Source organism: Prionailurus viverrinus, chromosome A1 (genome assembly GCF_022837055.1).
Source record: "Prionailurus viverrinus isolate Anna chromosome A1, UM_Priviv_1.0, whole genome shotgun sequence".
NCBI lineage: Eukaryota > Metazoa > Chordata > Mammalia > Carnivora > Felidae > Prionailurus > Prionailurus viverrinus.
The window spans coordinates 6344450-6358415 of NC_062561.1; the positions used below are offsets into that span (position 1 = coordinate 6344450).

General features: G+C 42.4%; 1 protein-coding gene and 1 non-coding gene across 7 annotated transcripts in view; one reads left to right on the forward strand and one right to left on the reverse strand.

Annotated features, from left to right (window-relative positions):
- Positions 1 to 13966, forward strand: part of WASF3 (WASP family member 3) — a 133702-nt gene that overhangs the window by 25336 nt on the left and 94400 nt on the right. The window lies entirely within an intron of this gene.
- LOC125146914 (U6 spliceosomal RNA) lies at positions 6791 to 6897 on the reverse strand. Its single transcript, XR_007144927.1, has one exon. It is a non-coding gene; the product is annotated as a U6 spliceosomal RNA (small nuclear RNA).

Genomic DNA, 13966 nt, shown 5'->3' on the forward strand with positions numbered 1-13966 from the left:
GAGAAGGAGGAGGAAGTTGGGAGGGGTTGTTGGGAACAGAAAGCCCCTCGGAGAGAAGCAAGAGTTCAGGGTGACAGCGGTTTCTCTTTGGCCGACTTGCAGGGGTAGGTAGCACATTCCTCGTAGGAGATGCGGTGTCCCATCTTTTCCCGTTGAGACCTGTAATTGACACTGCTTCCTGTAATTGATGTTGAGTGGGCCAGGCTCCCCTTTCTGGCCTCCCTGGTCCTTTTTAGTGAGGTTTTCCTTCGCTCATTTTCACGTCACAGAACCACTGCTCTTGTGGGTAAGGGGTCCCAAGTTGTCATGTTTTCAGTGGAAGATAATCAGAGTTTCTTGGCTTTTTGTTTTTAATTATCTTGTACTAGAGATTCTTTGACAGTCGTTTGCTACAAACTGGGCTTTGGTTTCGGAAGAACACAGGGGGGCTGTTTGGGATATTGAGGAGGAAGGGATATGTATTGGTACTTTGGGATAGGATGTTAGCAGGTGTGGATTGAAATATGTTTGCTTTCGGGACTTCGAATCAGGAGTAAAGGCAGTTTCCATGAGTGTTTGGCAGGTTTGTGGCTGTAGACATTGAGTTCTTTAGTATCTCAGATTTCCCTTTGCAAGTCCTTCGACCAAATTTGTTTCACCTGTAGCGGATGTACAGGGTTTAGGGGCTGCCTTCCACACTTGTTTCATTTCTAGCTTACGTGATGCTTCTAGTCTTTTTTTTTTTTTTTTTTTAACTGACTTCCATCATCTGTTGTCTTTTTCAACAGGGGGATGTACATAAACGCAATCATGTATAGATGGTTCCTGACTAGACCTACCCCTTTGTAGGTTTCAGGCTCGGGACTGATGACTGATGGCCTCTGAGACCGGCTGAGACAGAATTGCAAGCCAGTGGAGCAGGGGCTCTGGGGGCAGACTCATTGGGTTCAAATCTTGGCTTTGCCATTTCTTAGCAGCGTGGTTTCTGGGGCACTTGCCAACTTCGGGGAGCCTTGCTCCTCTCATCTATAAAACAGTAACTACCCCATAGAGTTGTAAGGAGTAAAGGAGAGCATGTAAATAATAAATAAAGGGTTGAGAGTGATGTACCAAGAATAGAAACCTGCCCGGCAGCCGGCAGAATAGAGGATGACAGAAAGAGTAAGAACATTCTTGAGAAAGTTTCAGACCTGCGTGTGCAGCGTTGACCACACTTTTGAAGAGAGGGACACAACCACCTAGGTGTCCTTTTTAGCTATTAGAAGTAATAGGGGAGAATTATGAGGGGATAATTTGTCAACCAGAAACGTGATGACAGGCCTCTTTGTGGATGTTTAGAACAGGGCAGGAGGAAATTAACGCCAAGTTAGTGATTTGGGGTCTTGGTGCGAAGAGAGTGACAACTGCGGTGTTGTGGTTTGGGCGGAGTTAGTGTGGATAACTTGTCACCAGTTCTCGTAAGACTGCATGCTTGTCTAGTGATTTATGGTGTTAAGGGTCTTTACGATCCGGTGGAATTTGATGAGTACACTCAGAAGGTAGCTTATTGTTCAGATGATTCTCGTTTGCATGGGGGCAAGTTCCAGAGGCACTGGGGAGCAAGCAAGGATGAGAAAAAGTCCAGCGATTTTCCTTCGATGGGCGAGAGAGAAAGATTCACATGGTCAGTGAGTGAATGCACCAGGCCTGTAGAGAATTCCTGATATGAGCGCGGGGCTCTTTCTCCTAGAGATCAGGGTAGTGGCTGTCTGTGGCCAAAATGGGAGCGCTGAAATATACAGAATAGTTCACAGGGGAGGTGAGGTGGAAGCTGGACCCCAGGGGTCCTTCAACGCGAGCGGGAACTGTTTTCTTCTGGATGGTATCTTCGTAGAAAATTCCTTACCCTATTAAAAAAAAATGTTTACTTTTTAAATTACTAATTTGATTATAGTCTTTGTTTTTGTTGTTTCTTTAGACGGTTTCTCAGAAGAGTGTCCCCTGAATACATGGTACCGTGGGGTTGGGACTATGTTTTTTTCATTTGTTAATTCATTAAAAAAAAATATTTTTTTTAGTGTTTGTTTATTTCTGACAGAGAGAGCGACAGAGCATGAGTGCGGGAGGGGCAGAGAGGGAGGGCGACACAGAATCCGAAGCTCCAGGCTCCGAGCTGTGAGCACAGAGCCCCACGCGGGGCTCGAACTCATGGATGGTGAGATCATGACCTGAGCCGAAGTCGGACACTCAACCGACTGAGCCACCCAGGCGCCCCTAATTAATTCATTTAAAAAAAAAATTTCTTAATAATTTTTGAATGAGCCTGATGTTTTTATTTTGCTTGTTTTACTTCAGGTTTTTTAATTCCACATATGAATGAGAACATATCGTATTTGTCTTTCTCTGACTGACTTATTTTGCTTCTGCTCTCTAGCTCCATCCATGTTGTTGCCCATGGCAAAATTTCCTTCTTTTCGCGGTTGAGTAATATTCCATCACACGCACACACACACCCCCCACTTCGTCTTTATCCATTCAGCTATCGATGGACACTTGGGATACTTCCATAATTTGGCTACTACAAATAATGCTGCAATAAACATAGGGGTGCATGTATCTCTTTGAATTAGTGATTTTGTAATCTTTTGGTAAATACCCAGTAGTGCATTTGCTGAGTCCTAGGGTAGTTCTATTTTTATTTTTTTGAGGAACCTCCATAGTGTTTTCCACAATGGCTGTTTGTGTTCCCACCAACAGGGCCCGAGGGTTCCTTTTTTTCTACATCCTCACCAACACCTTTTGTTTCTTGTGTTGTTGATTTTAGGCAGTCTGGCAGGTGTGAGGTGATACCTCTTTGTAGTTTTGATTTGCATTTCCTTGAAGATGAGTGATGTTGAGCATCTTTTCGTGTGTCTGTTGGCTATCTGGATGTCTTCTTTGCAGAAGTGTCCGTACCTTCTGCCCATTTTTTTTTAAATTTTTTTTTTTAACGTTTATATATTTTTGAGACAGAGAGAGACAGAGCATGAATGGGGGAGGGTCAGAGAGAGAGGGAGACACAGAATCTGAAACAGGCTCCAGGCTCTGAGCTGTCAGCACAGACCCTGACACGGGGCTCGAACTCACGGACTGCGAGATCATGACCTGAGCTGAAGTCGGATGCTTAACCGACTGAGCCACCCAGGCGCCCCCTCTTCTGCCCACTTTTTAATTGCATTATTTGGGGATTTTTGGGTGTTGAGTTGTATCAGTTCTTTATGTATTTTGTATGTTAACCCTTTGTTGGATATGTCATTGCAAATATCTTTCGCATTCTGTAGGTTGCCTTTTAGTTTTGTTGGTTGATTGCTGTGCAGAATCTTATTTTTTTGATGTACTCCCAATAGTTTATTTTTGCTTTTATTTTCCTTGCCTCAGGATACATATCTAGAAAAATGTTGCCATGGCTGATGTCAGAGAAATCATTGCCTGTGCTCTCTTCAAGGATTGTGATGGTTTCAGGTCTTACATTTAGGTCTTTAATCCATTTTGAGTTTATTTTTGTATATGGTGAAAGAAAGGGGTCCAGTTTCATTCTGTTTCATTTGGCTGTCCGGTTTTCCCAGCACCATTTGTTGAGGAGACTTTTCCCATTTGATATTCATTCCTCTTTTGTAGAAGATTAATTGACCATATAATTGTGGTTTTATTTCTGGATTTTCTGTTTTATTCCATTGATCTGGGTGTCTGTTTTTATGCCAGCACCATACTGTTTTAATTATTACCACTTTGTAATATAACTTGAAATCTGGAATTGTGATAGCGCCATATGTTTTTCAAGATTTCTTCGGCTATTTAAGGTCTTTTGTGATTCCGTACGAGTTTTAGGATTGTGTGTTCTTGTTCTGTGAAAAGTACTGTTGGTATTTTGATAGGGATCCCATTAAACGTGTAGATTGCTTTGGGTGGTATAGACATTTTAACAGCATTTGTTCCAATGGTTTGGACTAACTTTGCATTCCCCTTTTGTATTACATTTATACAGTATCCCCTTTGCTCTTTAAAGCCTTGAAAGCCTTTTGAAGCTACTGTAGCTTTTTTGTAGTTTGCTTTTGTCATTAGGAGGGTGCGTAAAAACCAGGTCTGTCTCTCCAAAGAGCCAGATAGTAATAGGAGTCAGGGGTGTAGGTCGGCACTTTCGTACCCTGGAAAGGTTGGGAGTGCAGGAGGGAAAAGGCTCACGGGAAATTTGGTGTACTCAAAACGGTCCTGAAAACTCAATTTCAGTAAAGTACATTTTGGGCTCAGTGCATTGAATCTGTGACCTCCTGTAAGATCCTGCATTTTTGCCTAATGTTTACTTAAGTCTCTAACTTTTAAGAGGTACCCCTCCCGCTCTCCTACCAGGCTCAAGCCCTCCCCAGAAGATACTCACTTGGTTTTGCAGGATTATGGAGATCCAGCAAACGTAGCAAAGGTACTTCCTTTTTTAGGTGCCTTTTTTTCTCTGGCCTCATAGCTTAGTTACTTATTTGCACGGGACCCCTAAGTTAGAATGCTGGTGTTTTTTTTCTGTTGCTTTCTCTTGAGGGCTAATGATTTCTGCTGGAATGCAAATGAAGCATCTCAAATTTTCCAGATCTTTATTGTGAAAAATCCCGGACTGTGGCGAATGAGGATATTTTATTAATTCCTGGAAATACTTGCTAAGAATACTTCTCTAGAGTGCTTATTTGTAGAGTAAAAACTGTGACTTCAATTTCCGTTACCATGCAGTGAACATAATTTTTGTGAAACAGTGGCTGTAAGGATCTAGAATTAACACTATATGGCTCGTGTTCACCAAATCTGTATTTGATACATTCAGTGCAGTGTTGCGAGTTCTGGCTGTTTAACCAGTGGAATTATTCATTACGGAAGTCGATTTTTTTTTAAATTTTTTTTTAACGTTTATTTATTTTTGAGACAGAGAGAGACAGAGCATGAACGGGGGAGGGTCAGAGAGAGGGAGACACAGAATCTGAAACAGGCTCCAGGCTCTGAGCTCAAACTCACGGACCGTGAGATCATGACCTGAGCCGAAGTCGGCCGCTTAACCGACTGAGCCACCCAGGCGCCCCTACAGAAGTTGATTACGGACAGCTTATCGGAGTTGACTTACAGTTTCATTCATTGTTTTCCATAATTAACCAGGTAAAACGATGACAAATAAGTCAGTCATTTTCTTTTTAATTAAAATAAGGAACTTACAAACGATTCTTCGGTTTTATGTTCCGTTATGTAGAGAAGTTCACAGGCAGCCAGGACATGGGGTAATTATTCAGGAATTTCATTTGCTAGGTTTTACGATGTCTTTGCCAAGTCAGAATTGCCTTGTAAAGGACCTTACAGAAATTCCTAACTGTTTCTGAGCCTTTTAAGCGAAGAAACGGAAAGTTAGTACTCCTTCGATAGTTGTGGTAGGGTGGCTCATGCTAGCTGGCCGAAGGAGTGGAGGGATGCCACTATGCCCTACTCCGGGAGAAGAGAGGAGTGTTGGTGACAAAGCCCTTCCTCCCAATCGGAGCTTCCTTGTTAAAGTACATAGTATAATTCTCCCAGGCAATAGTGCGGGAAGCAAAAAAGGGAAGAGGAACTTAAAAAAAAAAAGGACTGAAGGGAGTTAGCACATGATTTGTAGTAGGTAGTATCTCTAGGTCAGCAAGGAAGACTGAATGAATGGGTAAGAAACTGGGAGATCCGGATACCAGAAATGGATAAAGGGGAGAAAGCGCATGGAAATAAACACAACATGGTTTTGGGATCAAGGTGATACCGGACTAATGATCTGAATTTACATAGCAGCTGTTCTGCTACCCTGCAGGAAGATACCTCACCCAGCTGACAGGCTCTGACTGTAGTGCCTTCGGGTTTTGAGCCGAGTCACTTGGGTATACCCATAAACTAGTTTAAAAAACGACATGGTTGATGACGATTTGCTTCTAGTAATAAGTTAGAGAGGGGTACTTTTGCTTCGTCGGGCAGTCACCCGGGGAGATTTGAGATGGAAACATAATGTATGTTACTGCCCTTGGTGAGCAGATACCCTTTCTTCATGGTCTGACTAGTCAGCTGGTTCCTGGAAGGCAGAAGACTGACTGGTTCTTTTTCATCTCAGAGTTTGACATACCACCTTACATACAGTAGGAGCTCAGTTAATCTCTGTTGATGCTATACATTTGGTAAGCATTCACTGTTGAACCTGCATGTTGCCCATCTGGCCACATACCCCAGAGCAAGCTTATTCTGGGAAAACTATTAACCTCGTATTGCTTTACTGTGTGTGCGTTTTGTTGAAATTAAGCTGTGACCTGAAGATGCCTTACGAAAGACATTGCCTTATTGTAGGTTGGATAGTTTCTAACACGAGTGGAGGATAGTAGCTGCGGGTGGTGCTGTAGAAATCTCAGGTCAGGGGCCTAGGCAAGTTTGAGATTCTCACCGTGCATTCTGTTGGATTTGATTTTTTTTTTTTTTTTTTTGTATTGTTTTAAAACCCCTGGCAACTTGGGATCGTAGGAAAGACAGAAAGAGTGCTGTACTTGGCATGGCATAGAACCTGGGTTTTGTGCTGGTTGGACTTGTGCTTGGACTTCATGCCTAATCTTGACCTTGTCCATGAAGTTTTCTGTAAGGAAGCCATGTTTTATGTTTCTTTCTTTCTTTTTTTTTTTTTAATATATGAAATTTATTGTCAAATTGGTTTCCATACAACACCCAGTGCTCATCCCAAAAGATGCCCTCTTCAATGCCCATCACCCACCCTCCCCTCCCTCCCACCCCCCATCAACCCTCAGTTTGTTCTCAGTTTTTAAAAAATATGGAACGCTTCACGAATTTGTGTGTCATCCTTGCACAGGGGCCATGCTAATCTTCTCTGTATCGTTCCAGTTTTAGTATATGTGCTGCCGAAGTGAGCACCATGTTTTGTGTTTCAAGTAGTTTCATGTTTGGCTTCTGTTGTTTTTCAACCATTCTTTGAAAGACCTTCTCCACTACCAGATTGTTAGAAAAAGATCCTTTCGTGTTTCTTCTAGTCCTTTAGTGGCTTCATGCTGTATATTTTTGCTGCATTTAGAGCTTTGTGTAGTATATGGGCAAGGTAAGGACTCAGTTTGGGATCCCCACCCCCCCCCCCTTACTGCATACCCATTTAATTAATAGTCTTTACCCCAGTGATTTGAAATGCCACCTCCATTTTATACTGAGTTCCTTGGTATATTCATTAGTTCCTGCACTTTCTAATCTGTTCAGTTATTAGGTTTATTTCTTCAGATGTCAGCACCACACTGTTTTAACTATTGTAGCTTTATAATGTTTCAGTATTCTATAGGGATGGCCCCTACTCTTTAGTCTTTTTCAGAAGTGCCTTGTCTATCTTTGCTTGATTTTCTACAAGACTTTAAAATCGCCTCGTCTAGCCCCTAAGGGAATCGCTGGGGGTGCTGGAAAGCAAACCTTCCTCTGTGATGAATGATCCTGGATTCTGAGAGCCCCATCTGCATTGTAAATCTGGAGACTTGGTTTCAGACTTCGTTCTGACGTTCACTGGTGCTGCAGTGAAAAATTAGATTTGTGTTTTACAGCTTTGCAGATATGTACAGGTGCTTTTAAAGAATTACTGTGGGGGCACCTGGGTGGCTCAGTCAGTTAAGCGTCCGACTTTGGCTCAGGTCACGATCTCACGGTCCGTGAGTTTCAGCCCCGCGTCGGGCTCTGGGCTGATGGCTCAGAGCCTGGAGCCTGTTTCAGATTCTGTGTCTCCCTCTCTCTCTCTGCCCCTCCCCCATTCATGCTCTGTCTCTCTCTGTCTCAAAAATAAATAAACGTTAAAAAAAAAAAAGAATTACTGTGTACTTGCTGTTTTTGTCCCTTTACTTTTTCAATCAGTAGATGTAACCATTAGAAAACTCCTCAATTTTTTAGCGTTGCAGAAGGGCCCTCCTACTTGCAAACGTTGGGGACAACTGGTTGAGAGTTCTCTAAGCTCTTCTCTGTTCTAAAATTCAGTTCTAAATAATAAAAGGTGGTATATCATCAATCCAATCAAGGATTGAATTTAAATCTTTGTAGCCACTGAAAGGGCTACTCTACCAAGAGAAGCTGCAGAAACGTTTCTTGGCAAGATCATTTGTCTGTGTCTTTCTTTTCCTCTGTAAGCAGTTGGTGTTTTGAAAGGAAGCATATTGTCTAGATTTTCAAAGTTCTCTAAAAACAGGATGGGGGAGTGCGTTATTTTCGAAGCTTGTAACACGATTGCATTTTAAGCGGAATTAAGTGCTTTGAAAGCTTGAATTTGTGTTGTCATAGTTGAGTATTTATGATTGAAATAACTACGCACATGTCTTCTTCCCTTTCTGTGTGATCACTGTTAGGTGTAGTGAGAGCCTCTGGACAGAATGGTTGGTTTATAGGAGAAGACAATCAAGGCTGTGATAATTCTCAAAAGTAAAGCTTTACATTTTGAAGGGCAAGTCACATCTATAGTTTGTATGATTCTGTAACAGATGGGGAAATCATGGAACAAATGATGAGAGAAAATTGGCCTTTATCTGTTGGCAAATGGCAGTCAATGAAGAGATGACAATTTTTTTTTTTTTAATTTTTTTTTTTCAACGTTTATTTATTTTTGGGACAGAGAGAGACAGAGCATGAACGGGGGAGGGGCAGAGAGAGAGGGAGACACAGAATCGGAAACAGGCTCCAGGCTCTGAGCCGTCAGCCCAGAGCCCGACGTGGGGCTCGAACTCACGGACCGTGAGATCGTGACCTGGCTGAAGTCGGACGCTTAACCGACTGCGCCACCCAGGTGCCCCAAGATGACAATTTTTTTGGCTCCTTTTGGAAAATTACTTTCAGGATTCATCGATTGAAAATTGCTACAGGACTTGGGGCGCCTGGGTGGCTGAGTCGGTTCAGTGACTGACTCTTGATTTCAGCTCAGGTCATGATCTTGCTGGTTCATGAGATCAAGCCCTGAGTCAGGTTCTGCACTGACAGTGTGGAGCCTGCTTAGGAGTCTCTCCCTCTCTGTTTGGCCCTCCCCCACTTCTCCCTCTCTCTGTCTCTGTCTCTGTCTCTCTCAAATAAATAAACATTTAAAACTAATAATAAAATTGCTACAGGACTTAAAACTCTAAAAACATTTACCAGAAAGTCTAGAATTGTATACTGAATAATATTCTGAAGTTAAGGTTGAGGTTTGGGATATGTTGAGTCTAATTAAACCAGACTCAGTCTATTTAAGAGTCTAATGTTCTTAAGGAGGAATAAACATAATTAGATAAGCTGATCTAAATTACCATTATTAAAATTAGAAAGGTTGGAGAGGGGAGTTTAAGAAAACAAAAATATAAGCAGAAAATAATCCTGAGAATGAAAGTCAGTTTATTGAATCTTCAGATGTTGTTTGTGTGCTGAAAAGGAATAGAATGTCCCAGGAATGTGAGACTTCTTCAGATAAAGCTCTTGAGTTTACATTTCCTTTTTTCAAGAGTACATGTGACTAGAATAAGTCAAAATCTGAGCCCCAATTCCACATTCCTGGGAGGGAAACTGGCCCCTTTTGGGTAGCGCCTGTCTCCGTCCAGTCAGCCGTGGCCACAGGGTGGGGGTGGAGGTCACAAAGCCCAGGGTTTCAAAGGGTCATTAACCCCTCAGTTTCTACTAAAGTCAAACGGCACCTTAAAATGGACTTGTGTTTCAGTTGTCATCACAGATTATGTTTTGGGAAATAGGTATTTTTTTCCTTGGAGTTCAGTTCGATCTTGCGGACTCTTTGCAGCCTTTTAAAAAGCTTTAATTTACAGTCTATTAGAGCGCCACACTGGGCTTTTTCATATGTTTTAATCTCTACTAATCTAGTAAGTGAAAATGGTGTAACACATCGTGGCTTCAGTTTGCATTTCTTCCGTACTTTGGAAGGTTGGGCATTTTTGCGGATCTGCTTTTTCCACTAGCCATCAGGGGGATGGGAACTTAGTTCCTTTCTGTTCTTGTTCAACCAGATTGGTGGGCTACAGGGCGTCTTTCGTAGCGTGCCACTTTGGAGGAAGTTCCAGCTTGTTCTATCAGCCATCAAATTAGCACTAAAAATGGCTCATCTCAGGACTGGCTCAGGTGGAGTGAAGTGCCGGCCGAGCATTAAAGGGAAGTGGTCACAGGGCAGGTGTCATGGTGGGAACCGTCGTGATTGGTAGACAGCAAACCGTCACTGCAAATCGAGCTCAGCGTGGACGGAGGACTGTATGGTTTAGAAAGTTACTTTATGTAGGCAAGCGGCAAAGTCCTCTGAAGGCTTAGAGATCTGGGCCTGGCGTGGCATTGTCAGTAGGTGCGTTTGTAGCAGTAGGTCTTGCTGTTTAACATCAGGTGAATGTTCCGAATGAAATCGTGCCATGACGCAGCCTTTGGAGAGATTTTTGCACGTATCTCGTGTTTAAACCTTTCCTTTTGTTATTTCTTCAAAGCTCAACAGAGCTAGGCGGGCCGATAACATGTAATTCTCTTGAAATTAAATTAAAAACAATCACGTTACGGTAGGTTGGTTGGGGTGTAGGGCGTTTTCCACCTCTGAGAATGTTAGAGCTCGTGCTTTGGATTGTCTTGAACATATACTCCATTTGGCTGGATGTTTCTTTAGATTTTAATATTCATGAGCACTGTCATCATGCTTCTTAGCATTGAATTAAAGCCAAGGTAGGGCTGTCGAAGGCATTTTCGCCTTTCTTTTGCGTTACTTCCTTGACTGGGCTCTCTCCGCTTCTGGGTTTCTGCCAGTGCAGATGAAGGTTTACTTCATTAGCTCTCAGTGTACAACAGTGAATGGAAAACATAAACATGCGTCTGTTCTTGCATGTCGAACTTTCCCCTTCCCCTTTGCAACCAACTCCTTTGGGGAAGCTGAAACTGAAGACCCGTGTCTGAATAGCATTTTAACAGTATTTCTCATTAATATGCTTTGTCAGTCCTCAATTTGCAAGAAAGGCACTGTCAGGATGTTCTTGGTTTGAAGCCAGGATGCTTTGATTTCCGTCCTGTTAATTTCTTATCCGTGACCCTCTGCTGGGAAATGCCCTCCCCCTCCCTTCCCGTTTGATCACATTCAGGAGAAAAAGTAAAACTTCTGATATCTCTTTAAAATTGTTCACGTATTAATAAGATTGCCACCTCTTCCTCTCTGTGTGAAGATGTAATATAGTATATACTTTTGCTTCAGTAGTTTTTCTGAATTTTGACCTTTTTTATTTGAGAAAAAAACCTAAAGGAAGGCATAAGGTGGAAAGTTGTTGATTATTCTCTTTAAATGTCTTTCCTCTTACAGATGTCATCTTTAAGTGTAGGTTTTAAACCAGAAATATCCCCTACAACTTGACTCACAGAAAGTAATCTGGAAGAGATTTACGTGCACATCAGATCTACATGAGATCACTGGGTGAGGTCACCAAGGGAAAGGTCCAAATAAACACATCTAAAATCTGGTAATCTCGTAATTCTCTGGCATTTTGGAAGATGATAGGTACTGTAGAGAAAAAGAAACCATTAAAGATGTTGCAATTTTATGTGGGGTGGGGTCAGAGAAGATAGTATTTGAATAGAGATTTGAAGGAGGCTCGAGGGGTGTGGGGTGGGTGGGGTGGGACATTCCAGGAGAGGTCATAGCAAATGCAAAGGTCTTCCTCTTTGGAATGGCTGCTCCCTGGTGTGTAGAGGGAATTGGCCTAGGAAGGCAGCCAGGCCTGAAGTAGAATGAGAGAAGGGGGTGGGGGTGTGAGGGAGAGGGGATGTGAGAGAGAGAGAGAGAGAGAGAGAGAGAGAGAGAGAGAGAGAGAGATGAGGACAGAGTGGTAAAGGGAGAGAAGGAGGCAGGTCAGGTAGCTATCTTCTAGGTCATTGTAAAGGTTTTGGCTTTGACCTGAGTGAGGTGAACAACGATTAGAGGGTTTTGAATAGAGGAGAGACATGATCCAACTTCCCCTTTGATAGAATTGCTCTGGTTTCCATTCAGAAGAGAACAGGAGCAAAGGGTAGAGGCAGGAGACCAGGGGGAGTCCTCAGGTGGGAGCTGCCTGATGGTGGCCCTGGGTTGGGATGGAAGCAGTCGAGGTGGGAGGAGTGTTCTGATTTTGATATGTTTAATTTTTTTTTAAATGTTTGTTTATTATTGAGAGACAGAGAGACAGAGCATGAGCATGGGAGGGGCAGAGAGAAGGGGAGACACAGAATCCAAAGCAGGCTCCAGGCTCTGAGCTGTCAGCACAGAGCCTGATGCGGGGCTCGAACTCACAAACCATGAGATCAAGACCTGAGCCAAAGTCAGACACTTAACTGACTGAGCCACCCAGGCACCCCGATTTTGATATATTTAAAAGGCAGAATCACCCGTGGTATTTGCCGATGGATCCGATGTGAGCTATGTGAGGGAGGGGGGGAGAGAAGTTAAGGATGCCTAGTGTTTTTTTGTTTTGTTTTTTAATATTTATTTTGAGAGAGAGAGAGTATGCGAGTAGGGGAAGGGCAGAGGGAGAGAAAGAGTCCCAAGCAGACTCCGCATTGTCGGCTCAGAGCCTTCTTATTTTAGATACAGAGAAATTATTTTCCCAAGGTGTTTCTTAATAGGTTGCACAACTTGTGTCCATATTTTCAGTGCTTCCCTTCAGTTTAGTCTTTTCACAAATTGAACAGTCTGATACTTGCATAATGGGGAGTGGTTCGTAAATTTCGATGGCGTTTCGGGTCCTGTTTCTAGGGCCTGTGCGATTTTGCCGGAGTCCCTGCCATGCTGCTGTGCGGTGTCGATTCAGTGAGTGAATGAACTTAGGCGAATGTGTGTGTGTGTCTGGGGGGGCGGAGGGTTGTACTACAATGAAGACAGGAAATGTGAAAAATACCATCTTAGCTGGTAGATGGAAGGATCACTTGTCTTGTGAGATTTTCTGCCTTCAGCGTTGCAGAGTTCATCTTGGCTCAAAGCAGCTTAGTAGAAGCACAGGCTTCCATAAGTATGTTGCTTTCCTGTCCTTCCTGAGTTTCTGGGTTCGGGAGTGGGAAGGTACCAGGTTTTGTAAAAGTTCTGCCTCCTGGTGATGCTAAAGGAGAAACCATGGAGGGCCCACGCACTTCCTGTTTATAATTACACTTTGATTTTCCTAGACCATTTACTAAGCCGCCTGAAGTTTGCTTTGTTTTAAACTTTTATTTTACATTATTTTTACTATTAATCTTGAGGCTTATTTCTTTTAAAACGATTCCAGGTTTTTTTTACATAATTATACACACACACACACACACACACACACACACACACATTGTCTTATTATGTCACCTGTTAATGTTTGTCTTACTAGCATTTATTTCATTCCTGATTGTCTTGCACATTGATTTATCTACCCTTCCTGGCTCACTTTCCAGTAGAAGCCGAGCTTCACAAAAACAAGAAATTGTCTTTTACTGCATTTTATCCCCAGTACCTAAGTGATAGTAGGTAACAGGTATTCAGTAAATAGTCTTGCGTAAATAAATACTGCAGACCCTATTTTGTATGCTGTAAAATATTCAGTGTCATAAGAAGTGTATCCCATAATGAAAAAGTCTTCTGAAATACTACCTAGGCGGTTGCATAATTACTTATCTTATAGATCTAATTTAATTTGCTTTGAGTTAAGTATTTTGTTTGGTTATTTAGTTTCTTCTGTTTTATTATTGGAAATGACATTGAAAGGAGGACATCTTTATATATAGATCCTTGACCACATTTGTATTTATCCCTTTCACGTATTGTAAAGAATTATTAGTTGAGATCATTTAGGTCTGAACATGTACTGACAACAGAAGTATAATAGTTTACACCTCCATTGACATTTTACAAGGGCCCCTTTCTTCTAGAATTTGATCTCCAATACTGTTTTCTTCTCGTTTTATACTCCTTCCCTTTGGCAAGCCCATCTCTTACTGCTTTTACAGCCAGTGCTGGTGATTTGTGGCCTCTTAA